At 44.9% G+C, this 25,153-nt stretch overlaps 1 protein-coding gene across 5 annotated transcripts in view; it reads left to right on the forward strand.

Moving 5' to 3' along the window:
* Positions 1 to 1,138: 1,138 nt before the first annotated feature.
* Positions 1,139 to 25,153, forward strand: part of BRD4 (bromodomain containing 4) — an 88,911-nt gene continuing 64,896 nt past the window's right edge. For 3 of the 5 annotated variants that reach the window (XR_013995992.1, XM_081091393.1, XM_081091394.1), the window contains exon 1: positions 1,150 to 1,399. The gene's annotated coding sequence lies outside the window, so the exon portion shown is untranslated. Of the gene's footprint in view, positions 1,400 to 1,784; positions 1,854 to 25,153 lie in introns of those variants that run through there. The other 2 variants (XM_081091392.1, XM_081091391.1) reach the window with 2 other exon arrangements.

Raw genomic sequence — 25,153 nt, forward strand, 5'->3', positions numbered from 1 at the left:
GTTTGGCTCAGTGGATAGAGCGTCGGCCTGCGGACTGAAGGGTCCCAGGTTCGATTCCGGTCAAGGGCATGTACCTTGGTTGCGGGCACATCCCCAGTAGGAGTGTGCAGGAGGCAGCTGATCAATATTTCTCTCTCAGCGATGTTTCTGACTATCCCTCTCCCTTCCTCTCTGTAAAAAATCAATAAAATATATTTTAAAAAAAATGCCAAAAGTAAAGGTGAGAGCGAAGGGGGAAAGGAGGTTATGTTTCCCCTTTGAAAATTTTCATAGAATCATTTTAAGCTGCAAGCGTCCTAAATAAACCTAATGTCATTTTCCTTTTAAATATATTTTTATTGATTTCGGAGAAGAAGGGAGGAGGAGAGAAACGTCAATGACGAGAATCACTGATCGGCTGCCTCCGGCACGCCCCTCCTGGGGATGGAGCCTGAAACACGGGCGTGTGCCCTGACCGGGGACCCATCGGTGACGCTCAACCACTGAGAACACCGCCGGGCAAACCGCCGGGCAAACCTCCGGCCACTTGGCGGAGCGGAGTCTTCAGGACAAGGCGGAGGCCAGCGGGGACCCCTGGAGGGAGTGCCCCAGGCCCGCGGTTCAGCACCGCTGCAGCCCGTTGACGGCCTCAGCTCTCCCTCACCCCAGTGCAGGCGCCCCTGTCGCAGCAGCTCGCTCGCCCTAGGGGCCCAGCACCCCCACACTTCTCCTACACCCTTCAGATTCCCCGTCGGGGAGGAGGCTTCTCAACACTGGTCGCTCCTCGGCCTCTGCCATCAGCCTTTCAGATTTCCCGTCACCGGCCTTCCTCTTTGAGGGTCGAGCATGAGAACCCTCCTCCATTTCGGACGCCTACCTCTGCCTTCAGATCTTCCCCCTGAACGCAGCCTCCGGCCTCCCCACGGTCCCTTCCCTCGGTCTGCACCGGGTGTGAGGAACTTCTCCCCTCGGTCTGCAAGGTCTCCTCCGCCTCCTCCCTCGGTCTTCGGGGCCCCTCCCTCAGCCTGCGGGGTTCCCCAGCCCCGCCCGCCCGCCCGCCCGCCTCGCGCACTTACCTCGCCGCCGCGGGCTCTCCCGAGCTCGCACGCTCCGGCGCGATCTCGGGGGCGCGCACGCCGGGCGGCGGCGACGCCGGGCCGCGCGCACAGCGTGCACGGTGACGTCAGTGCGCTGGCGGCGGCGGCGGCGGCAGTAGTGGCGGCTCCAGGGCTGTTTGTTCTGCTCTCCCGCAGCCGAGGTGCCGAAGCAGTGGCTGCGACGGTGGCGGCTGCCGGCGGTGCTCGCCGGCGAGCGGGGCCTGTGAGCGCGGCGCAGCGACGGGCGGGCCCCGGCGCCGCATAGCAGCTCCAGGAGGAGGCTGCCGCGGCCGGTGGGGGCGGCGTGCGGCCTAGCGTTTCAGGTGAGGACCAGTGCCCTTCGGGGCGACGGAAGGCTCAGGGCGGCCAGCGAGGGCTCTCAGCGCCGCCCGCGTCACCTGCATTGCGTAATGGGGCCGGTGCGCCAGTTCCGACGCCATCGGCGCGAGGGTAGGGAGGCCGGGGCGACGCGGGCTCGGGCCTGCGGGCCTCCCGCGTCCCCGCGCCGCCCGCTCGCGCCGGGGTCGCCTGCGCCGTTGGCGTCGGGGCGTCGGGCCGCTCGCTCGCCCGCCCCGTCATGGGCGCCGACGCCCCCGGGGTCGGGCCGGTCAGCGGGGCGGGGGCGCCTGCGGGGGGCGCGTGCGCCGCGGCGGGGCGGGCGGCCGGGGGAGGGGGGGCGGGCCGAGGCGCTCAGCACTTCCTGTCGCCGCCATTTTGTCAAGTGAGGAGGAGGAGGAGGAAGCGGCCGCTGCGGGGCCAGCGGCGCGCCCGGCCCGGGTAAGTCCGGGCCCGGCGAGGTGGCCGCGGCGCCGCCGTCCCCGGAGCGGCCTTGGCCTCAGCCCGACCGCTCACGTGGGTCGGGCCCGGCGCGCTCTTGGCCCACCTCGGCGCCTTGGTCCTTCCGCCTGGGCTGGGGCAAGGCGCCCCCGCCCCCATTTCCTCACCTTCCCGAGTGTCCTCGGAGCTCTGCGGAGAACGCGGCCGTTCCCTCCCGGGAGGAGGCTGCCGCTGCACTCCGCCCGGGGGGCGAGCCGGCTCTCTCCACCCGACTACTCCCAGCCTGGCAGCCCCTCGCTGGGCGCTTTGTTTTGCCTGGTCGGTGCTCGCTTGGCGTCCTTGCCACTGCCCCGTTTATTTGCGGTGTTATGCGGGGTGATGGGTTGGAGTTGGGATGTGATGGAGTTGGGATTCAGCGAAATAAAAATGACCGCCCCCCCCACCCCCCGCGGAAATAGCACGGCTTTACCCAGCTGAGACGCCCCCAAAGCCTGGCCTTGGACGGAGATGGGAAACCCCACTTTGGTGTAGTGGATAGTGTTCGGGCCGGTGGATGAGTCATGTGCTTTTGCTGGGTGGCTGGCTGACTTCCCTTTTACGCAAGACCACGCACTGTTTTTTGAAGTGTTTTTATGTAGTTGTTTACTCATTTGATGTTTCATGCAATCTGCTGGGGTTTATATTCTTGGTCCTTGGATTCATTTTTACCTGTGTGTTGGATGCAAGAGGGGACCTCTTGCAGTCCGTGCCTGATGAGACTTGAAGTGTCTTTGCTTACCTTTGAGAGGGCTGTAGGTGTCCGCGTTGACAAAAACCAAGTCTCAGTTATACTTCTAAGCCAGTGGCTCTTTGGTGCTATAATACAGTTGGAGATTTTCATGAATGAGGCTGTCAAGTTCCTTTAATTGTGAGCCCTTGGAATTTGTAGTCCTTAGAATTTGTAAAACAAGCGATACTCAACAGGATTTATGAATGTGCTTTCAATTTCAAGGTTTTAGATGGCACAGTTTTACGACCTTGCCAGTAATTTAATAAAACATTCCTTTCGTTTTAATTTGGATGGAGATTATCTTCCAGCAAGGCATTGTAGATAACCAACTCCTTCTCCCCAAAAGCTTCAACCTGGGGCAGGTAAAATTCTCAGATGGTTTCAGCTTACCAAATCGAGAAGGAAAAGTCTGGTCAGAAACAAAATGCATCCCCTTATTACCCACCATATCCCCTATCTTGGTAGGAAACAGTATCTAAGGACTGAAGCTGTGGAGTAAATGAGTCTTAGACTGTGTCTCCAAAAGTTATCTTTTTGAGCCAGTTGTGATCTTTGTACTAATTTGCACTTCTGCTTTTGGTGGTGGTGGATATTTTCGTGTTACACAAATCGGATTATTGAATGCCTTCTCCTTTTTTCTATTTTTCGTATTTTTTAAAAAATTAAATTAATTTTAGAGAGAAGGAGAAAGAAACACCCATCAGTTGCCTCCCTAATGCACCCGACTAGGAATCGAACCGGAAACCTGGGTATGTGCCCTTCGCTGGGAATCGAACCTGCCACCTTTGGGTGGACAGTATGTGGGGATTCCTTGCTGATGATGACAGTTAACTCATAAGGCATGAGTTTATGCTCTGGCTTCAACCAACAGCCACACTGGCCTCGCTTTTTCTTTTTTCTTTTTTTGTATATTCAACGTTTTAGATAATCTTTATTTCTCATTGGTGCTTTTTAATGGTTTCTTTGTTATCTATATATTTTTTGTTAATTCCCACCTGAGGATATTTTTCCATTGAATTTTAGAGAGAGTGGAAGGGAGGGGGAGAGACAGAGAGAGAAACTTTGATGTGAGAGAGATACATCGGTTGGTTGCCTACTGTATGCTCCCTTTACCTCAATCAAACCCAGGAAACTTGTCCATTGGCCAATGCTCCATCGACTGAGCCAAACCAGCTAGGGATCTTGGTTATTTTTTATACTTATTATTTCTTTGTTTAAATTATCACTGAGTTCAAGCATTCTTCTCTAAAGTTCCTGGAGTATCCTTATAACCATTGTTTTGAATTCTTTACCTGGTAGATTACTTGCCTCCATTTCATTTAGTTCTTTGCTGGGGTCCAACCCCAGCAGGTCCAGGGGTCCCCAAAGGTGTGGACGGAGTCGGCGAAGAAGGAATGACACGGAGACAGCGTTCAGTTGATCAGCAGCCTTGCCAGGATCTCTAGCCACAATCTCCAGCCAAGTTCTGGTTAGGATCTCCAGCCAGGTTCTGTGTCCATGTTCTCTTGCTAGGTTCTCCAGCCAGGTTCGGTCGCCAGGTTCTGTAGCCAGGTTCTCCAGGTTCTCCAGCCAGGTTCAGTCACCAGGTTCTAGTCAGGTTCTGTAGCCAGGTTCTGTCTCTAGGTTCTCCAGCCAAGTTCTGTAGCCAGGTTCTGTCCAGGATCTTTTGCCATGTTCTGTCTCTAGGTTCTGTCTCTAGGTTCTGTGTCTAGGTTCTGTTGCTTTTTCTTAATTTAAGGTAAAAACCATTTGGTGCCTAAGTAACTTGAAGAACTGGGCTGTTAAATCTTCGAACAGCCCACTCTCACTGTCTGTCACAATTATGTGCATGTAAAATGTTTCAGTTTTTGATACTAAATAACTTTGTGAAGTAGATTGTGTGTTGTCTTTATGTGGTAAAAGTATAAAAAGAAAGGCTTGTTATTGAAAATTGGTAACGTTAGTGGACATTCTCATTTGCACAGTGAGGATTGTGGGGATTCCTTGCTGATGACATTTAACTCATAAGGCATGAGTTTATGCTCTGGCTGGTGTTCTCTGTGGTTAGAGTGTTGTCCCATGTCAGTTCCTGGTCAGGACACAAGTGTGAGACAACCAGTGGATTTTGTCTTTTACATCAATGTTTCTCTCTGTCTCCCTCTCCCATTCTTTGGCTCTAGAATCAATAAAAAGGCATATCCTTGGGTGTGGATTTAAAAAAAGGCATGAGTCTAAAAATAAAATTTGTCCTAAATTATTTTCTTCTTACTGGACTGTTAAGTTCCATGAAGACAGGGTTTTGTTTGCTTCGCTTTGTCGATTTTTATTCTGTATTGTAGCCTTAATTCCTATAAGAGCACCTAAAATATTCTTTGAGTGAATAAACTGAAGAGATAATTGAGCAAGAATTTGGGATGTCCACAATACCAACTGCAAATAATTCCTTTTATGTTAATAAAATATTGTTAACAGGGGACATAATTGGTCAGTAGGACTTACAAGGAATGTGAATTTTAACTAAGATAACATTAAGATCTCTAAAAGTTGCAGTAAACTTATTAGTAGTCCAGGCAGTGTGGCATGCAGTATTTCTGTGCACTGTCTACTGTATATTTCCTACTTAGCAGTTTGAAATGTGGTGAGTGTTTTTAGGCGGTGGTTCAACTCTGACCTGAGAAAAGTGTCTTAAGAGAGTGTTAAATCGTGCCTAATAATAAACAGGTATGGGTAGCATTTCTTAATGTGAATCTCATATTGTCAATAAAAACTTGATTAAAAAAAAGATTGAGTACTTCCTTTGTGAAATTCTCATTTCATGTGTATGTGATTGGCTAATCCATATCAACAATTAGTTCCTGAGCTCTTACTATGCACAAGGGAAGACAAAAAGATATTTGCTCATGACTTGTTTGGTACATATATTCTTTATTAATGTATTCATCCCCAAAGTATTTATTGAATATAAACTATGTATTATGACAGCTTTACTTGGACATAATTTACACATGATAAGTTCACCAATTTAAAATGTACAATTCAGCCCTGGCCAGTGGGGCATGGTTCCTTGTACCCTAAGGTCACAAGCAGGAGAGAACCAATCAATGTGTCTCTCTGATTGATGACCCTCCCTCTCTCCCTCCCTCCCTCCCTCTCTCTCTCTTCCTCTCTAAAAATCAGCAATAATAAAAACATTTAAAGTGTACAATCCAGTGTTTGCCTATTCTGTATATTTCTGGAATTATATAACTTTTTGTGTCTAGCTGCTTTTATAGTACATGGTATAATGTTTTCAGGGTTTGTACTGTAGTATGAATCAGTACTTTGTTCCTTTTATAACTGAATGCTCTTCCATTATATGGATATGCTACATTTTATCCCTTCATCAGTTGATAGATATTTGGGTTTTGGCTATTATGAATAATGCTATCAGTGTTCATGTGCAAGTTTTTGTGTGGGACATATGTAGTAATTTATCTTGGGTAGATGCCTAGGCGTGGAATTGCTGGGTCATAGTAACTAACTTTTTGAGCCTACACAGTAACTTTTTAACGGCATTGATTTTCTAGTGCTTTTACAGAGGGTTTAAAAGAAAAGCTTAATGGGATATGGTATGGCCACTTAAAAGAATGAGGAAATGAAAGTGCAAGGATGTCAGCATGTTGACATGTAGTACATACAGTCTGGGTAGTTTGATTAAATTAAACTTTGTTTTTTAAATTATACATTGTTGGAGAACAGTTTGAAATTTTAATAAGGCACAGAAAACAGTTTGAAAGATGTACCCCAAATGTGTACTACTGTTGTTATGAAGGGAGATTTTAGAAATATTTAATTTTTTTCTCCAGTCTAAACAGACCTTAAGTTATTAAATTTGATTTTAAAAACCTGCATCTATATAACCCAGCATAAATCATGAATGTATTTTTTTCTAAAGAAATATAGTTAGAGCAAAGCAACCATCTGTCTCATTCAACCCTGAAGGGATAGACTTGGTTGGTCCACGTTTGAAAATGAGATTGTAAGGTTTTGTTTTTTCTTCTGTTAATATGTTTGCTTGTCTTTTATTGATTGCAAAGAGGGGAGAGAAAGAGAGAGATAGAAACATCAATGATGAGAGAGAATCATTGATTGGCTGCCTCCTGCACATGCCCCACTGGGAATTGAGCCCACAACCCAGGCATGTGCCCTGACAGGGGGAATCAAACTGTGACCTCCTGGTTCATGGGTCAGTGCTCAACCACTGAGCAACACTGGCTGGTCTGTAAGGGTTTTTTCTTTAAAAACAAAAGTAGCGTGATCATTTTAAAGAATTTGGAAAACAGAATATTAGGATGGTGCTAAATGTGAAAAAAATATCTCTTAAATCTATTTTTATTCTAGTCTTTCTACATGAGTAACAAAATTGGATTGTACTCTTTAACTTTTCAAAAAAAAATTACATTTTGAACATTTCCAAAATGCTATGTTTCAATTGTTTGCCTAAGCCCTGGCTGGAATGGTTTAGTGGTTAGAGTATTGGCCCTCACACCAAAGGGTCTCAGGTTCAGTTCCTGGACAAGAGGAGTGCAGGTTTGATTTCCAGTGAGTGTGGGAGGCAACCAATCGATGTGTCTCTCTCACATCCATGTTTCTCTCTGCCCCTTCCTCCCTTCCTTCTACTCCCTGTAAAAATTAATTGGGGGGGGGGGGGCGGGGGGAATCCTTGGATAAGGATTAACAAAAAGAAAACAAAGATAAATGGTTGTCTAATCTAACATAAAATACTGTAGTTTAATTATGCTGTTTTTAAGTTTTCTCTTTTTTCATGTATAGGGGGAATTGCTAGACCAAAAGGGTGTGCATTTTTGAAAACGATACAAATTAGTTTTCTAGAAAAGTTCCATGAATTTCTTTTTTATTTTTTTCACAGCTTAGCACAGTGTCTTGTTTATAAGGGTGAGGTTTTTAACATTATCCCCCCACAAATAGCAATTGTGTGAAAACAAAATGTTGTCTTGAGTTCGTTCTGAGAAGCAGAAGTGTCTCAGATCTTGCTCTGTGACCTTTCTACTCTCTTCTGCCCAGAGCTGGACTTTGTTTCCTGAATTCCTGACCCTAAACTAGCAGCCCAGTGTTATCTGAATGCTCTGGAGAGAGTGACTTGGAGGGCTTGAATGGCCTCTTGGTGTCCCATCCTATCTCATTTTCTTCTGACCTGCTCTAACCAGTGTGGCACAGTTAGACCCCATTTTGAATCCTGGCCCTGCTGTCCGCTCTGTGACCTTCACACTGTCCCTTAACCTTCCCCAAACTCCATTTACGAATCTTTTAGCTGAGGGTAAAATGAGGCAGTGCCCTGTGAAGGGTTAGCTCCTTGCTTGCTGTCATTGACCATAGCCAAGATTGAAATGAGATTAGGTACCGGGTAAGAGAGTCAAACTGATGAGGGCTAGGAAAGTGCACTAGGTGACACCAAAATCGGCCAGGTGCCTTTCTCAATGGAGGAGGGGGTTAAGGTTGTTTTTAAGTGAGAATTTGTTTTTATCTGATAGTGAGATTAAAAGTAGTGATAATGGGATTGGTGAAAAAGTGGCAACTCTGGGGGCTTCCACCCAGGAGATCCTGGCTGAAGAGTTTGGCGAAATGATCCAGCAAGGGAAGGTGGTTCAGTGTATCCTCAGGCCTAAACTGTAACTTGTCTTTTTCATTAAAGCCTGGTTATCTGGACAAAGGCAATGGCCAGGTTGCCAGAAATTGCTGATAAACTGAGGTTTTTCCAGCATCTCTTCATACCTTCCCTGCCTTCTTTGGCCCTGATTTGAATTGTGTTGACATCTGGCTTTGGTGAAAAGATTCTGGTTTCCTAGAAGATTTGTCACAAGTCAGGACCTCCCTAGAAGGGGGACAAGATAGCTGGATATGCCAGGTAAATAGAGTTCCTGGCAGGAAGGCTGAGATCCAGCTAATGGACTTTGGGCCTATTGACCAGTAGAACCAGTTCATGCCATTCACCATTTCTAGGTGCTGTTAGGATCCAGTTCCATGTGGAATGCCTTTTGTGTTAAACCCAATTGGAGACCATATTTCTTTAAGAGATGTGTCAAATCTGAGTATTTAACTGCCAATTAAGAGACTCAAATGCATATGCCATTTCTTTTTTTGTTGTTGTTCATGCTAGGTATAGGCCAGGGGTGGGCAACCCCTGGCACACGTGCCAAACATATCATGCCAGTAACTTGCTGGCACGCGAAACCCTCTCTTATAATCTTCCATTTACAATTTTTTAAATTGTTTCATTGCTTAAAGTATTACAAAGAGTATTATATATGTCTCCTTTTTCCCCCCCTTGACCTTCCCCTAGCCTCCCATACCCCCCAGTGTCTTTTGTCCATTGGTTATGCTTATATGCATGCATACAAGTCCTTTGGTTGACCTCTTCCCCCCCCCCCAATTTTTTTCTTAATATCGACTATTTTATTTTTCAGATAAATTCAGTGTAGGTGCATCTTAGATAAATAAATAATTTTACATAACAAGTTATCTTAAAGACCATAGACATGGATTGACGAGAGAGGGGAAGAGCAATTTCTATGCCTCTGCCTTAACTCTCCCTGCCTTCCTAGATCCGACCAGTGTTTTGGTTTCATCCACATACGCTTGTGAATCTTTGTTCTCAGTGATGAATTTTGTTAAGTCTCGTAATAGGAGTAGCCTGACGGATGAAAGTAGTAGCTCATGCATATCTCTGAAGGTCACGAAATAAAAACCTGATGTAAAGTCTCTGTCATCAGTGATGCAGCAGCAAAAGTCCCACTGATAATATCAAACAGTCATAAACTTTTCTGTCGGATTATCAGTGTACATGTATATATTAAAAAATAAATGTATTTTTCATCATCATACTGTTTTTGTCGCTCGAATGAATTTTATTTCTTCAAGGTTCTTCACATACGTACACCTTAAGAGATATCAAGTAGGCGTAACATGTTCTCAAAAAAATTAGGGTTGGCATGCAGAAGAATTTTGAGTCAGAGATTTTGCTGGTTTGGGCACGCACTCACAGAAAGGTTGCCTATCCCTGCTATAGGCTATTCTGTGATCTTTTCCTTGACAGTGTTGGCCTCTTCTCCCAACGTAGAAAATTCCAGGACTTTGGGCTGTGTTAGCAGGGTTGGTTGGGATTGGGTGGAACTGTGTACCAGAGAGGGAGAACTATGGAGTCTACTGTCAGGTTCCAGTCCCAGCCGGACTCCCTTCTGGCCTTGACCTCAGGCAAGTTACATAATTCCTAAACATGCCTCATTATTTGTAAAATGGGTTCTGGTGGGGGTGGGGGTGGTGTCTCATATTTTTATTGTGTTCAGTTGGGAGAATAAGGAGGAGCCTCTATTATATTCTGGGGGGGGGGGGGGATAGGGAGTGCTTGCTTTGCTCTGCCTGAAGAGCCTTGAGAAAAGCTATCCAGCCCCCATTTTGCCTGTGGTCATCTTGGTCTTGTCCACTTACAGCTGAAACTTCTTGTTTGTTTCTAGTTGCAGCTATGTCCACAGACATTGGCACACTGTGAAGCAGTGCCAGGGGAGACTTGGGCTTGCGATTGTGCAATTTCCAGAAACAGGAATTAGTGATTCCTGCGCCCTTGTGGGTGGCTAATGTCCCCAGTTGTCTTACCCCCGGCAGTGACACATACATGCCTGTGGTGAATTGGCATCTGAGATTTTGTTTTGTGTAAAAGAAAAGGAAGAGTGAGATAAATTTGTGATTTTACACTTGGAACACTTTCCACTGTGTTTGAGGAAACCCATATTTCCTGGGGGCAGATTGTTATTGTGAGAGTTGAAATGGAAGAACTGCATGGAGTACGGAACCTGCCAGCACAGGTTGGGGGGGGGGGGGGGTGCTGGGCTGTAGGAAAGAGTACACCATGCCTGTCTTGGACCAGTTGTATACCCTCCCAAGCCTCAGTTTCCCATATGTGAAATGGAATAATAGATTTTGGCTCTAGGAACTTTGACCAGCATCTAGATTTTAAGAGAAAGTAATTCTTGTTTTATTATATATTTTTCAAACTGTGGGTAATGGAATGAATTAAGTAGATTGCAGTTATTGTGTAAGGAAAAAAAAAGAAATGTTAAAGGGTGTCAGCCACTCAAGGGTATTTTATAAAAACTTATTTCATTTATTATGTACATGATAAAATGTGTTTCTTACTGTGGGTCATGTCAGAACAGTGTGAAATAACATGGTGTTAGATACTACTCAGTGGTAACTGGTTACCTTGATTTCTCCCCCCTTTTTGGCCATTTTGCAATCTGTTCACTTGCTGTCCGAGTAGAGTATATGGGGCGTTATCCAAGGCCTCCCTTGAGATAAACTTAACCGTGCAGGTGTTCGGACATTAAGTAGTTGCTAGCGAAGAGACTGTTCTAAGCAAGCAGGACCGAGGGTAGGCATTATCATCTGACCTTATACAGTGGGGCCTTGTCTTATGAGTTTAATTCGTTCCAAGACCGAGCTTGTTAAGGAGCTCGTTAACTCAAATTATTCTGTCAACTCAATGCAAAAAATTGGCTGAGAGACAGCTGGTATCTCAAAAAACTCATTAGTCGGGACACTCGTAAGTCAAGGCCCCACTGTATTAATATAGTTAAGACTGCTGGAGGAATTACGTCACACAAGAATATGCAGTTGCAAATCACACCTCATTACTCACAAGGTTCCTGGTGCCCTGGACTCAGACTTAACGGGGTCCCCGGGAAGAGTGGCGTCCTCTAAGAGCAGCGGCGGATCCCTCTTTGGGTGGCTGGCGGTCTGGTTGGGTCAAGTCAGCGGGAGGAGAGCGACCAAAGTCTGGCGATCAAAGGTTCGGCCATTCTTCTGCCCCCCGGCGTGGAGCGTGGACCAAGAAGGTGATCGATGTCTGAAGTTGGGGACCCGTTTTTAAGCCTATTCTGATCCATAGCAGTCCAGGTGGCTATCAGTAACATACGTCATCACACAAGTGTTAATCAGAGTACAAGCGGGTTATCAATCACAGTGTCACTCAGAAGGTGTCTATCAGGTTTACATATGTCATTCCTAAGGGTAGCATTCAGCTATGGTCTTATCTATATGGTGCAGCTAGGGCTTGGCCAGAGTGGTCATTCCCTGTGCTCTTTAATATTTCACAAAAATAATTTTTCTACATTTCCTATAACACTCTTTAATTATTTTCTATTGCTATAACATTATAACACTCTCTACTTATTTCCTGTCATCACTATTACTATGACACTGCCCAAGGGTGACCCTCCTGGATATGCTTTCTAGTAGCAGGTGAACTGCATTGATCTTTGTTTTCTTCCTTGTACCCACTGCTTGCTAGAAGCTCTGTAGGGAGGGGGAGTGGTGTGAAGTTTAGGAGTCATGTAGTGGTGAAGATTGTCAGTAGTTTGCAACAGGCAAAACAAGTACGTGTGCTTGTGCGTGTGTGTAAGGCAAGCTACTTGTCCTGTAGGTACTGTCCTAACAACTTTTTTTTTTTTTAATATATTTTATTGATTTTTTACAGAGAGGAAGGGAGAGAGACAGAGAGTTAGAAACATCGATGAGAGAGAAACATCGATCAGCTGCCTTCTGCACATCTCCCACTGGGGATATGCCCGCAACCCAGGTACATGCCCTTGACCGGAATCGAACCCGGCGACGCTCTATCCACTGAGCCAAACCGGTTTCGGCCTAACAACTTTTAAATTAAGATGTTAGTTCTTTTAGGAAATGGTTGTATTGGATAGGTCTCTCTGGTATAAATATAACAAAACTAGTTACAACCAGAGGAAATTTGTTGGCTGATTTGTCAAGTTTGGAGTGGGGCCCAGGCACAGCTGAATCCGGGGGCTGTAACAGGGCCATCAGAGCTTCTTCTCGCTCTGATACCCTGACCTCAGGGCCAAGAGTGAGTCTTCCCCAGCAGTGCTTTCTGGTGGCAGGAGACTCTGGCTCAGATCATTGCCCATCCCTGACCATATGCAGGATAGAATGCCGAACCACCTTGCCTTAAACATGGCACTTGTAGCCTATCTCTGCCCCCCACTTGTTCACCTCAGGTAGTAGCTCCAGCAGTATATTGGTTATTATTATGAGACATGCTAGGTGGGATTTTTTTGTTAAACCATCTGTCTTTTACGCCAGAAGTAGAGTGTACTCCTTGAAGCAAGAAATTTTGGATGGATGAAAGGCAAGTTATTTTTTTCATACTGAGGTGATAAACCAGAATTAGTTGAAAAAGAAAAGGGTAGCCTGGCCGGTGTGGCTGAGTTGGTTGAGTGTCTTCACATGCACCAAGAGGTCACTGGTTCGATTCCCTGGTGGTGGGGTTGATCTCTGGTAGAGAGGGTGTGTAGGAGGCAGCCCAGCTGATCGATGTTTCTCATCAATGTTTCTCTCTCTCCCTCTCCCTTCCTCTCTCTAAAATCAATTTTTAAAAAACCACACACTACCTTTCTTTTTTTTTTTAAAGAAAAGAGAGTAAAAAGATACACTTTAAAGAAAAAAGAAAAGAGTGAAGTGAATATATATGGTTAAGGATGTATGTATAGAATCCTATGGTAGAGAAATAAATGAAAGTCAGTTTATCTTACCAGGTCCCAGGTACAGAGGGACCTGCTGTGGGGGCTCTGGGAGGAGTCACGACAAGTCTCAAGAGTCTCTTGGGTGGGTGAGAGGGCTTGGGCCACCAGTGAAAGGACCCAGTTTGGCCAGAAAAACTGCCCTCGGGAAACAAAAAAAAGATGGGCGGGGAACTTCAGGCCATAAAAGGCCCACGAAATCATTTGGTTTGGCCCTGCCAAGGCATTAGGGTTGAGTTAGTTAAACGTTTGACCAAATATAGCAAGCTAATTTTTTTTAATTAATCTTTATTGTTCAGATTATTACATTTGTTCCTCTTTTTTCCCCCCATAACTCCCCTCCTCCCAGTTCCCGCCCCACCCTCCGCCCTCACTCCCCACCCACTGTCCTCATCCATAGGTGCACGATTTTTGTCCAGTCTCTTCCCGCATCTCCCACACCCCTTTCCCCCCCAAGAATAGTCAGTCCATTCCCTTTCTATGTCCCTGGTTCTATTATGATCACCAGATTATTTATTCACTTGATTCTTAGATTCACTTGTTGATAGATGCATGTTTGTTGTTCATAATTTGTATCTTTACCTTTTTCTTCCTCTTCTTTTTTTTTTTTTTTTAAATATATTTTATTGATTTTTTACAGAGAGGAAGGGAGAGAGACAGAGAGTTAGAAACATCGATGAGAGAGAAACATCGATCAGCTGCCTCCTGCACATCTACTGGGGATGTGCCCGCAACCCAGGTACATGCCCCTGACCGGAATCGAACCCGGGACCCTTCAGTCCGCAGTCCGACGCTCTATCCACTGAGCCAAATCGGTACCGGCTTCTTCCTCTTCTTAAAGGATACCTTTCAGCATTTCATATAATACTGGTTTGGTGGTGATGAACTCCTTTAGCTTTTCCTTATCTGTGAAGCTCTTTATCTGACCTTCAGTTCTGAATGATAGCTTTGCTGGATAAAGTAATCTTGGTTGTAGGTTCTTGGTATTCATCACTTTGAATATTTCTTGCCACTCCCTTCTGGCCTGCAAAGTTTCTGTTGAGAAATCAGCTGACAGTCGTATGGGTATTCCCTTGTAGGTAACTGAGTTTCTTTCTTTTGCTGCTTTTAAGATTCTCTCTTTGTCTTTTGCTTTTGGCATTTTAATTATGATGTGTCTTGGTGTGGTCCTCTTTGGATTCCTTTTGTTTGGGGTTCTCCGCGCTTCTTGGACCTGTAAGTCCATTTCTTTCACCAGGTGGGGGAAGTTTTCTGTCATTATTTCTTCAAATAGGTTTTCAATATCTTGCTCTCTCTCATCTTCTGGCACCCCTATAATTCTGATGTTGGTACGCTTGAAGCTGTCCCAGAGGCTCCTTACACTATCTTCGTATTTTCGGATTTTTTTTTTCATTTTGCTTTTCTGGTTGGGTGTTTTTTGCTTCTTCGCATTTCAAATCTTTGCCTTGATTCTTGCGCTTCTCTGGTCTGCTGTTGGGAGTCTGTATAGTATTCGTTATTTCAGTCCGTGTATGCTTAATTTCTAGTTGGTTCTTTATCATAACATCGAGGGTCTCATTAGATTTCTTGAGGATCTCACTACATTTATCGGCGGCTTTTAGACAGTTCTTAAGAGACCTTAAAAGTGTGGTTCTGAACTCAGTATCCTCCATTGACAGTTTTGTCCTGTTTCTTTGTCTCCGCATTTTTTATGCTTTCTTGGAGCACCCCCTAGTGGTCTTTGTGCGCAGACTTGTTGTAGTTAAGCCTTAGCAAGCTAATTTTTAGGTTGATAATTTTATTTGGCCCTTGAATGATACAAATATCCAAATGGCCCTTGGCAGAAAAAAGGTTCCTCACCCCTGGCTTAGACCATCAGGGAAGCATAGGGCAAGACTAGGATAAGAGACCAGGTAGATAAATTTCAGTAGACATTTACATGAATGAAATTGTAACGAAGAACGTTTCAGTAGGCTGGATTCATTTTTGTCCATGTCTGCAAAAACTGTTGTCGTTTACTAAGCTGTTTCTGTACTTGAGTTCTTGTAGTCTGCTGCTTGGCATTCCTCTAGTTTGTTATGGGGTGTGGCCACAACATTAGTAACAAAGAAACAATTTCCAGAGGATGAGGCCCAGATATCAGGATTTTTAAAAGATTCCCAGGTGATTCTAATGTGCAGCCAAGGTTGAGAACCACTGCTCTAGTATTACTGAAAACTACTCAGATTTCCTTAATCAAAAACAAGTGTTAAGCATTGCTAGGGCAATAATTTTTCTACAGTTCTTGTTGTTGGCTTTATTTAGTCCTTTAAGGGGCTCAAATAATCGAGAGGCCCGTGGCCAAGGACAAAACTAGCCCTGTTTCTCACTAGAGCATCAGTTCTTAATTTGAGGGGAGGTCTGAGGTCTCTTTGAGGATGTGATGGATGCTGTGGATTCTTTCTCCAGAAAAATGTGTATGTGTGAACATTAAATAATATTTGGGGGTGGGAGGGTTAGAATCCTAAAGCCCACCCAACGAGTATGTACTACAATGAATTAACTAGGGTTTGTTGTTGTTTTTGTTTTGTTTTAAGAATGAGAAGTGTCTTACGTTAATTAAAAGGCTCTTGATAGTTTTGGTCGAGTGGTTCAGTTGGTTGGAGCATCGTCTCGTAAACCAAATAGTTGCAGAGTTGATGCCCAGTAGGGGCACATGGCTAGGTTGTGGGTTCTCTCCCCGGTTGGGGCATGTACAGGAGGCAGTACATCGATGTTTCTCTCTCCCCCTCTCCCTCTTTCCCTTCCTCTCTCTCTAAAAACCGATAAAAGCATATCCTTGGGTGAGGATTTTAAAAAGTAATAAAAATAAAAGGTTCTTGATGGTTTTGAAGACTTTCCTTTTTGCATGCAGCCTGATTTGTCAGATGTTTGCAAATTTATGAAGCAGAAACAACATGGAGCACCCATTTTGGTTTTTCTTACAAAAATCCTCCAGAGGTTTTTACTGAGTCCTCAACTCAAGTAACCCGTCTGTCCATAGTGGTACAAACCTGCCCAGGGCTCCTGTGTACCCCTTTCTCAGCTTGTTCTCTTTCCTGGGTATAAGGAATGTCAGAATATGCCAGAAAAGGCCTGTGGTGGCTGCAGATGAAAGATTTGTGTTCTGGGACTCTTCACTGAAGCTGCCACTGTTCCTAAAACTATCTCCAGGATTTGTTGTCAGCCTAGTGCAGGGGTGGGCAAACTTTTTGACTTGAGGGCCACAATGGGTTCTTAAACTAGACCGGAGGGCCGGAACAAAAGCATGGATGGAGTGTTTGTGTGAACTAATATAAATTCAAAGTAAACATCATTACATAAAAGGGTACGGTCCTTTTTTTCAATAGTTTTATTCATTTCAAACGGGCTGTAGTTTGCCCACGGCTGGCCTAGTGTCTTTGCTATAGAAGGTAACCCAATGGGTCGCTAGCCAGCCTGATTATTTTGGTGGTGTTGGGTATGGGTAGACATATAAAGATTATGGCTGTTGGTTCCTTGTGTGACTTAACGCCTGCTCTCTGCTGTGGAACATTTGTTCCTGCACGCCCTTGAACCTGCAGACTGAGGGAGATAAACCGTTCTTCAGAATAATATACGCTTAGGACTATGAACACCTACGCCAGGTGGTGTGCATGATGTCACTATATTCTCTCCAAATCCCTGTCTGGTGAATGAATAGGAAATACAATACCATAAACTTGAATAATTCATACTTTTGTAATTGGGGCAGAGTTGTCAGAGGATGGAAAAGAACTATTACTTCTAAGAATGGTGCATATTAAAGTCTCTTTTGACCCTAGCCAATTTGGCTCAGTAGATAGAGGGTCCCACGGACTGAAGGGTCCCAGGTTTGATTCCAGTCAAGGGCACATGCCTGAGTTGTGGGCTCAATCCCTAGGGCAGTGATCAGCAAACTCATTAGTCAACAGCCAAATATCAACAGTACAATGATTGACATTTCTTTTGAGAGCCAAATTTTTTAAACTTAAATTATATAGGTAGGTACATTGTTATTAACTTAATTAGGGTACTCCTAAGCTGGCCTTTGCCAAAAACATCCTCAGTCTGATTGAGGTACGTTCGCTGAGGTCGACCCCTTCCAACTCTCCCATCCACACTCGTCTTGTATAGTTGTTTCGTCCATCTCCTTTCGTTCATCCTCTCTATATGTCCACCCCCCACTTCTTCTAATGCCACTTCTTCAAAATAGACTTGCCCAGGCTGAAAACCGACTTCTGCGCATGGGCCACTAAGTTTCAATTGCCCTGTACGTGGTATTTTGTGGAAGAGCCACACTCAAGGGGCCAAAGAGCCGCATGTGGCTCGCGAGCCGCAGTTTGCCAACCACTGCCCTAGGGGGTGTGCAGGAGGCAGCTGAGCAAGGATTTTCTCTCATCATTGCTATTTCTATCTCTCCCTCTTTCTCTCTGAACTCAATAAAAATATATATTTTTTAAAAAAACAAAATATGACTGGGGGAGAGTGAGACAGGTGTTCCAGGGATCTTCATCAAGTGTGCACCCAAGAAACAGATTTTTATTTTGATTTTTTAAATTAAAAAATATATGTATTTGATTTTAGAGAGAGAAAACATCCATTGGTTGTGATCAAACGCAAAACCTGGGTATGTGCCCTGACTGGGAATCAGACCTGCAACCTTTTGATGACAACCAACTGAGCCACACTAGCCAGAGCTTTATTTTACTTTTAAAACTTTTCTTTGACTTTGTAAAATGACAGTTGATCTCATTGAATGCGAGTTTGGCTCTGGTTGGCTGTGGGGTAATTTCACTCAAGAAAGTGGTAGAAATGTTAGACAAGCTCCATGTAAAATTGGACTAGTAATCAGATTTGAGAGTACATGGTGAAAATACACTAGATGGATTGCAGCATAATTCTCCAGCTGCTCTAAAACACATTTTATGTAGGATAAAACCCAAACTCCCATTCTGGGTACTCTGGGCCCCTGGCTTCTGTGATAGTCCACTATTCCATTCCATGTCTTTGCACTTTGCTTCCCCTAGGATCCCCCATCTCTCAGGGTCCATTTTGGATTTTACTTGTTTTACAGTGACCCATCCAGTTTCTAAAGCAGTGCTGTCCAGTGGAATTCCTTTAGTGATGGAAACATTATGTTTTGGGGTTATCCCACATGTTGGCCACTACCTCCACGGGGCAAGTGAGCTCGTAAAGGTGGCTAGAAAACTCATGTCATGCCTGCTTTGACAGGTTTTAGAGAAGAGGCTCCTGATCTCACGGGGCTCCTGAGGCATCCTAGTCAACATTGCCCTTGTAAGCAGGTGGTTGTGCAGTTCTGTGATGCAGGGGCTGGTCTAGCCAGACTTTGGGGGCCTTGGGCTTTGCCGGGAGGGTGGGAGAGGACGGGCCTGGGCCAGCATTTAGTGTCAAAAGATAGTCAGGGAGTGAATCCTGATTTTTTTAAAAAAATATATTTTATTGATTTTTTTTACAGAGAAGAAGGGAGAGGGATAGAGTTAGAAACATCGATGAGAGAGAAACATCGATCAGCTGCCTCCTGCACACCCCCTCCTGGGGATGTGCCCGCAACCAAGGTACATGCCCTTGACCGGAATTGAACCTGGGACCTTTCAGTCCGCAGGCTGACGCTTTATCCACTGAGCCAAACCAGTCAGGGCTGAATCCTGATTTATGTAGCTGGGAAAATGCCTTCTCTGGCCCATCCCATAAAAAGTTGGTAATGGAGTCCCTGTAGGATCTCAGATTGAGAAAGCCAGGCTTCTATGGAATAAGTCAGGTGGAGAATTGGTGTTCATTGGGGAAGGGCTTTTTTCCTTCTAAAACCAACCATCCTGGAATGAATTCCTATTATCTAGATAAGTATCATGTTCTCTAGCCTCTGCCCTAGAAAGTTCCCCACCCCTCTGGAATTTGCTTTATCTGACATCTTTCATTGCATTTATTCCATACATTCCTTCTCCCCCCATTTTGTGAGTAGAGCTTTAGGGGCAGTACTGGCCCATTAGGCCCATTATCTTTGTGTGTAGAGAAGGTAAATGAAGGTTCAAGCAGTGACTGCAGACTGAGCTGTGGTTCTAGAAGATACTACCATTTGTGGGTCTGCCAGGAGTGAATCAACTGAGTGAGGTGCTAGTAGACCTAGTCAGACCCTACAGCCCATTCAGTTTTACTCCATGATCAAAATACACTAGATCAGTGGTTCTCAACCTTCTGGCCCTTTAAATACAGTTCCTCATGTGACCCAACCCTAAAATTATTTTTGTTGCTACTTCATAACTGTAACGTTGCTACTGTTATGAATCGTAATGTAAATATCTGATATGCAGGATGGTCTTAGGCGACCCCTGTGAAAGGGTCATTCAACCACCAAAGGGGTTGCGGCCCACAGGTTGAGAACCGCTGCACTAGATGGATTGCAGCATAGGCTCATGAAATGAAACTATTTTGAAAGTTAATACTAAATCATGACATTCACTTTTAATGACATGATTAATAGCATTGTTGAGTTCTTACTTTCTGTTGCATTTCATTTGCACCTTAAATAAGCCCTGTGAGGGTATTATATGTGTTTCAGAGTTGAGGAAATTGTGTTGAAGCCATCTGCCTACTTTTTTTTTTCTGGTAAAAAACACAACATATAATTTTACTGTCATAACATTTTTAAGTGTACAGTAGTGTTAACTATATGCACATTGTTGTTGTGCAGCAGATCTTCAGAACTTTTTCATCTTGCAAAACTGAAACTATATCCATTGAACAACTCTCCTTTTCCTCCTCCCCCAGTTCTGGAGGCTGCATTCTGCTTTCTGTTTCTAAGAGTTTTGACTATTTTAGATATCTGTGTCTATATATATAAAAGGCTAATATGCTAGGTGTCCAACCATCTGACCGGTTGCTATGACATGTACTGACCACCAGCGGGCAAACGCTCAATGAGGAGCTGCTGTGACACACACTGGCCAGCATCATGGACCTGGCGCCAACAAGCCAACACTCGGCTTCCCCCAAGTGGGACACAGGCCCTGCCACCAGTCCGGAGTGACACCCCAGCAGATTGCAGCCAATGCTTCCAGGACCCTAGGGCACAAAATGCAGCCTACAGCCAAGCCCAGCCCGGAAATGGTTGCTGAGGGCTCCAGGTAATGATGTCATGTAGCAATGCCCGGCTTCCTCTCCCTGGTGACTAGCCTCCTTGGAGTTTCTTCAGCCCAGGAACACAGGTGGAAACATTTTACACTTTAACCAAATGTCTGTGAAGAGTTTTTCCTGTGCCTCATCTCATTTGATCCTCATAGAAGTCCTGGAGTAGGTAGATAGGAGACTCGGTGGAATCCTATTTTCTTTTCATTAGCCGGAAAAATGGAGATTTAGAAAGCTTAGAAACTTGACTCGACTGAAAAGAAGTAAGAAATGGCGGACCTTGAAAATGACTTTAGGTTTTCTCACTGCACAGAATATAGTCAAACACTGCTGCACTTAAATATTTTACCCTTTGTTCTCCCTGTGTGATCTACAATAATAATCTGCTTCGTGTTGATGTTTACTGCTGTGTGGCTGACAATTACCTGAAAGAGAAGTTGGGGTCCTTCACTGGGTTGGAAAAAGTTTGGCTACATCAGAAAGCAGGTCTAATTAAGCAAGTTTATTCTCTATATATAAAAGGCTAAGTTGATTCACACATGCGGGATACACACAAAGCTCTCACTGGCGCCAATCACATGCGTGTGTTTCGACCTGTCATTGTCGATTGTGAATTTGCTTGACACTTCTATTAATAGAGAAAGGGCAAATAGCGATATTAAAATATTTCTTCTAATTAATTTCCTTTCAATGTGCATGAATTCGTGCAACGGGCCACTAGTCTAATATAAATGGAATCATGCATTATTTGTCTTTTATGTGACTAACTTATTTCACTTAGTATACCATTTGCAGACTTCTGCCACTTTCTCATTTAAGGTTCATCCATGTGGTAACCATAGCTCATTAGAATTGTTTTTATTGGAGGAGGAAGGGAGGACAGAAGAAGTGCCATTAATTAATAAGCATGTTTTTGTGAGCATTCTTCTCTGTGTGCATGCATGAGATGTGTGCACGTGTCTTAGTAAGTGCCCACGAGTGGAATTACTGGGCCATTGGAGTTGTCGTAATGCCAAATTATTTTAAAACCTCTTGCATATGTTTACCTTCCCACATCCAAAAATATTGGGCTGCATTTTCACTAGTGTTGGCATTAACAGGGTTTTTATAATTTCCCAGCCTTGGTGAATATAAAATGTCATTGTGGCTTCAGGTATCAAGGAAATCTAAATTAATGAGGTGAGCATCTTCTTGTATCCTCCTTTAAAACACCTGCCCCTTGACTTTTGCTTCTTATTTTTTTAAGTTTGATTATCTTTTAAAACTAATTTGCAGGAGTTCTTTGTAGAGTCCAGTACCAGCTCTTTGTGGGTAATTCATTTTGCAAATATTTTCCCCCTAGTTGGATATGTCTCCCCCTGCATGTATAGCATCTTTTCAGGAACAGAAGATCTTAACTTTAATATAGGTGAATTTATGGATCTTTGTTTTATGGTTGGTGAGAACACTACCTGAAGTCACATGTTCTGTATTATCTTCTAAAAGTTGTACAGTTTTGCCTTTCAAGTGTATGCCCTGAATCATCAGGAAATGATTCTGGGTTATAGGGTGAGGAGTCATGCAGCCTTCTAATCCCTGCAGGTTTGTGACCTCAGATAAATGACCGATTTCTTCTGACATTAGCATCCTCAACTGCAGCACTAAATCCTAATTCCTACTGTGTTCGAGGTTCTGGTGAAGTCAGAATATAGTATCCCAACACAGGGAGCCCTGAGCTCAGTAGGCATTTAGTAATTGCTCCTTGATCTGAGTTTAGCTGCATTCCCTAAGTGTGTGAACACCCAGAAAAAAATTGGCACTTAGCTGGGAAAGTTATTTCTAGTATGATGCCTGCCAACCACTACAGGCATCAGGGCCAGGCTGGGTTTGGCTGCTGAGTGAATCTCCCGGTAGAGCACTGGTGGTTTAGAGGATGTTCAGCGGGTGCAAAGCTTGCCTGGTTCAGACAGGTGCTCAGTCAGTCCTAGAGCTGATTGCTATGATATCAGATGCAGTCTAGAAATGACTGCTTCATCCATGGTGCAGTCTTAAGGCTGAGTCCTGACAACTTCGAACCAGGAGCTTTGAGCCTTAAGAAGAGCTTTTTTAGTGAGTGACTGCCAGTGACCACATGTTCAGACACACAGTGTGTGTTCATGTTAGCAAACAGATGGCTGGAGATCTGGTGGTCTTTGGTATTTTTGTCACAGCATGCCTTCTGTGAACAACTTGTGGAGGAATTGAATGGGCTAGGGTTGTGTGGTGTGGTACAGTTAAAGATGTCCATGATCAGAGTAATGACTATGAAGGTTGGGTGGACATTTCTTTATGAGCTCTGGCCAGGTTAAGGGTTTGAGAGCCTATTCCAGTTTCGTTCTCTGAGTGTTGTTGCTGGTAGTATGGTCAGGAGCTTTGTCATAAACCTTCACACGGAATTGCTGAGCAAGCCATCAAATGTTTGTTTGTTTTAAACAAACAGTGGGGTGTTTCTTTTTTAAATATATTTTTATTGATTTCATGGAGGAAGGGAGAGGGGAGAGAGAGATAGAAACAAATGATGAGAGAGAATCATTGATTGTCTGCCTCCTGCATGCTCCCTACTGGGGATCGAGCCCCAACCTGATCATGTGCCCTTGACTGGAATTGAACCCAGGAACCTTCAGTCCGTGGGTCAACGCTCTATCCACTCAATCAAAGCAGCCAGGGCCATACATACTTTTGTTTGTTTTTAATATATTTTTATTGATTAGAGAGAGAGAGAGAGAGAGGAGAGAGAAACATCAATGATGAGAGAGAATCATTGATCGGCCACTTCCTGCATGCCCCCCACTGGGTATCATGCCCACAACCCAGGTATATGCCATGTCCAGTGTAGGAGATGGATCTCTGCGATCCATCTCCAGCATGATTGGCTTTTGATGGAATTTGCTGATTTCCCCTCGTGGCAAACAGAATGTAGGGAGGAGGGAAGGGGAACAAAGAACTGCACATGGGCTAGCGTCATGGTGAAAACCCTGGAGGCGTTTGCGACAGCTAGACAGGGGGAGGTGGAGGCAGCTAGAAAGGCCTCAGGCCAATTTTTTTTTAATGGCCTAATGGGAGATTGCAAGACCTAGGTGACATGAGGAAACAGGTCACCCCATAGTACTCAGCCAGCGAGGAACCAGAGGAGGGACTAAATAAATAGGCTATGTTCCCTATCCCAGGTATGCCTGTACAATGGGACAGTCTCTGAGTCCATTATTTGAATTCAGACAAGTGAGCATTTTCTCACACCAGGAATCAAACTGTGACCTCCTGGTTCATATGTCAACTGTCAACCACTGAGCCATGCTGTGAGAATAAACAAGTAATCGTTTCTGTCAAAGAAGGGAGTTTAGGCAGCTGCCATTTTGAAGTGGCAAAGGTCAGCCCTTTTTCCTTTAAATTAACCAATCGCGCAAAAATGTGAGCCTAAGCTTTAACCAATCAAGAGTGAGGGTCAGACAGCGTGTGTCAGCAGTAAAACCCTGAGCGTGCTGGCCGCTCAGTGCTCATTCTGCCAGACCCTGTGTTGGTATGCACCCTTGTGCAGAAGTAAAGATATTTGCCTTGCTGTCTGGCTCTCAAGTATCCTTTGTGTTCTTCCAGGACCCCTGGTTTTGGTGCTCACCTTATTTCTAACAATGCTGGCTGGGCCACACATGGGTTTTTAAACAAGCTCCCTAAACAGTTTTCCGTTTAGCTGTAGATGAGAGCCACCACTTTAGAGCTCTCTCCAGAGTAGCAGTCGCGTCTTATTTTTAGCTTGAGAATCTTGGTGGGTGAGCTGTAGGAGAGGGTAGCCGCCTGCTGTAAGGACAGATAGCATTGGAATTTTGGAGCAGTAATGGCTACCTAAGTGGCAGCATGTTGCTGCAGCCTTGCTCTGGGGGAGGAAGGAGGAAGCATGAATGTCATGTCACGGAGTACATTCCTACATGGAAGTGTGTCCCTGTTCTGTGTGTGTCTCTATATCTGTGCGTATTGGGCTTTCTGCTTGAGGCTAGGGCATTTATTGCTAGGGCATCACAGAAGAAACTCCTTTTTAGCAAGAACTGGCCATACCTCAGTTGCTCCAGGCCCTGCCCCCTTGTCCCTGCATCCCATCCCGCACCCCTACCAAGGAACTCTGAGTTGATCACATTGTTACTGCAAAAAAAATTGTGTGACTTTTTGTGAAAGCTGCAGAATTCTAAAGGCGGGGATTCTTTTTGTTTACAAAGGGAGGGAGCACTCTGCCCATCTCTATATATAATCTATATGTATAAAGGGCTAATATGCTAAGTGTCTGTCCAACCGGTAGCTATGATGTGCACTGACTACCAGGGTGGCAGGCAGATACCGCAGGAGCTGCCGAGCTGTAGTGATTTGGCAGTGGTGGTTCTCGGGTGATGCACCCTGAAACCAGATAGGAGGGAGCCTGATTCCTCGAAGGGCCATGCGATTCCACCTTCGGCCATGGGTTATGTTGTTGCTGGGGCACTGTCGGCCCCGAATCTAGTTTATTGCACACTTGTGTTTGCATTCCACACCCTGTATGACAGCAACTTTGCAGAGTGTTCCCTCTCACTCCGGGACGCTTGGGCGATGTCAGAGAGATACCTGTAGGCCAGGCCGAGGGACCCCACCTTCTGGAGGAACTCCGCTCACTCCGCAGATGCCCTTCGAGCCACCCCAGGTGTGGCTGGCCATGGCAGGACCATGGGAGGTTGGCTCCAGGGCGTATCTGCCCAGTCTCGCCCCACCAGCCACCTTCTAATTAATTTCCTTTCAGTGTGCACAAATCCGTGCACCAGGTCACTAGTTTATACATAATGATCACCTAA

Source organism: Myotis nattereri, assembly GCF_964212035.1.
Source record: "Myotis nattereri genome assembly, chromosome: 5".
NCBI lineage: Eukaryota > Metazoa > Chordata > Mammalia > Chiroptera > Vespertilionidae > Myotis > Myotis nattereri.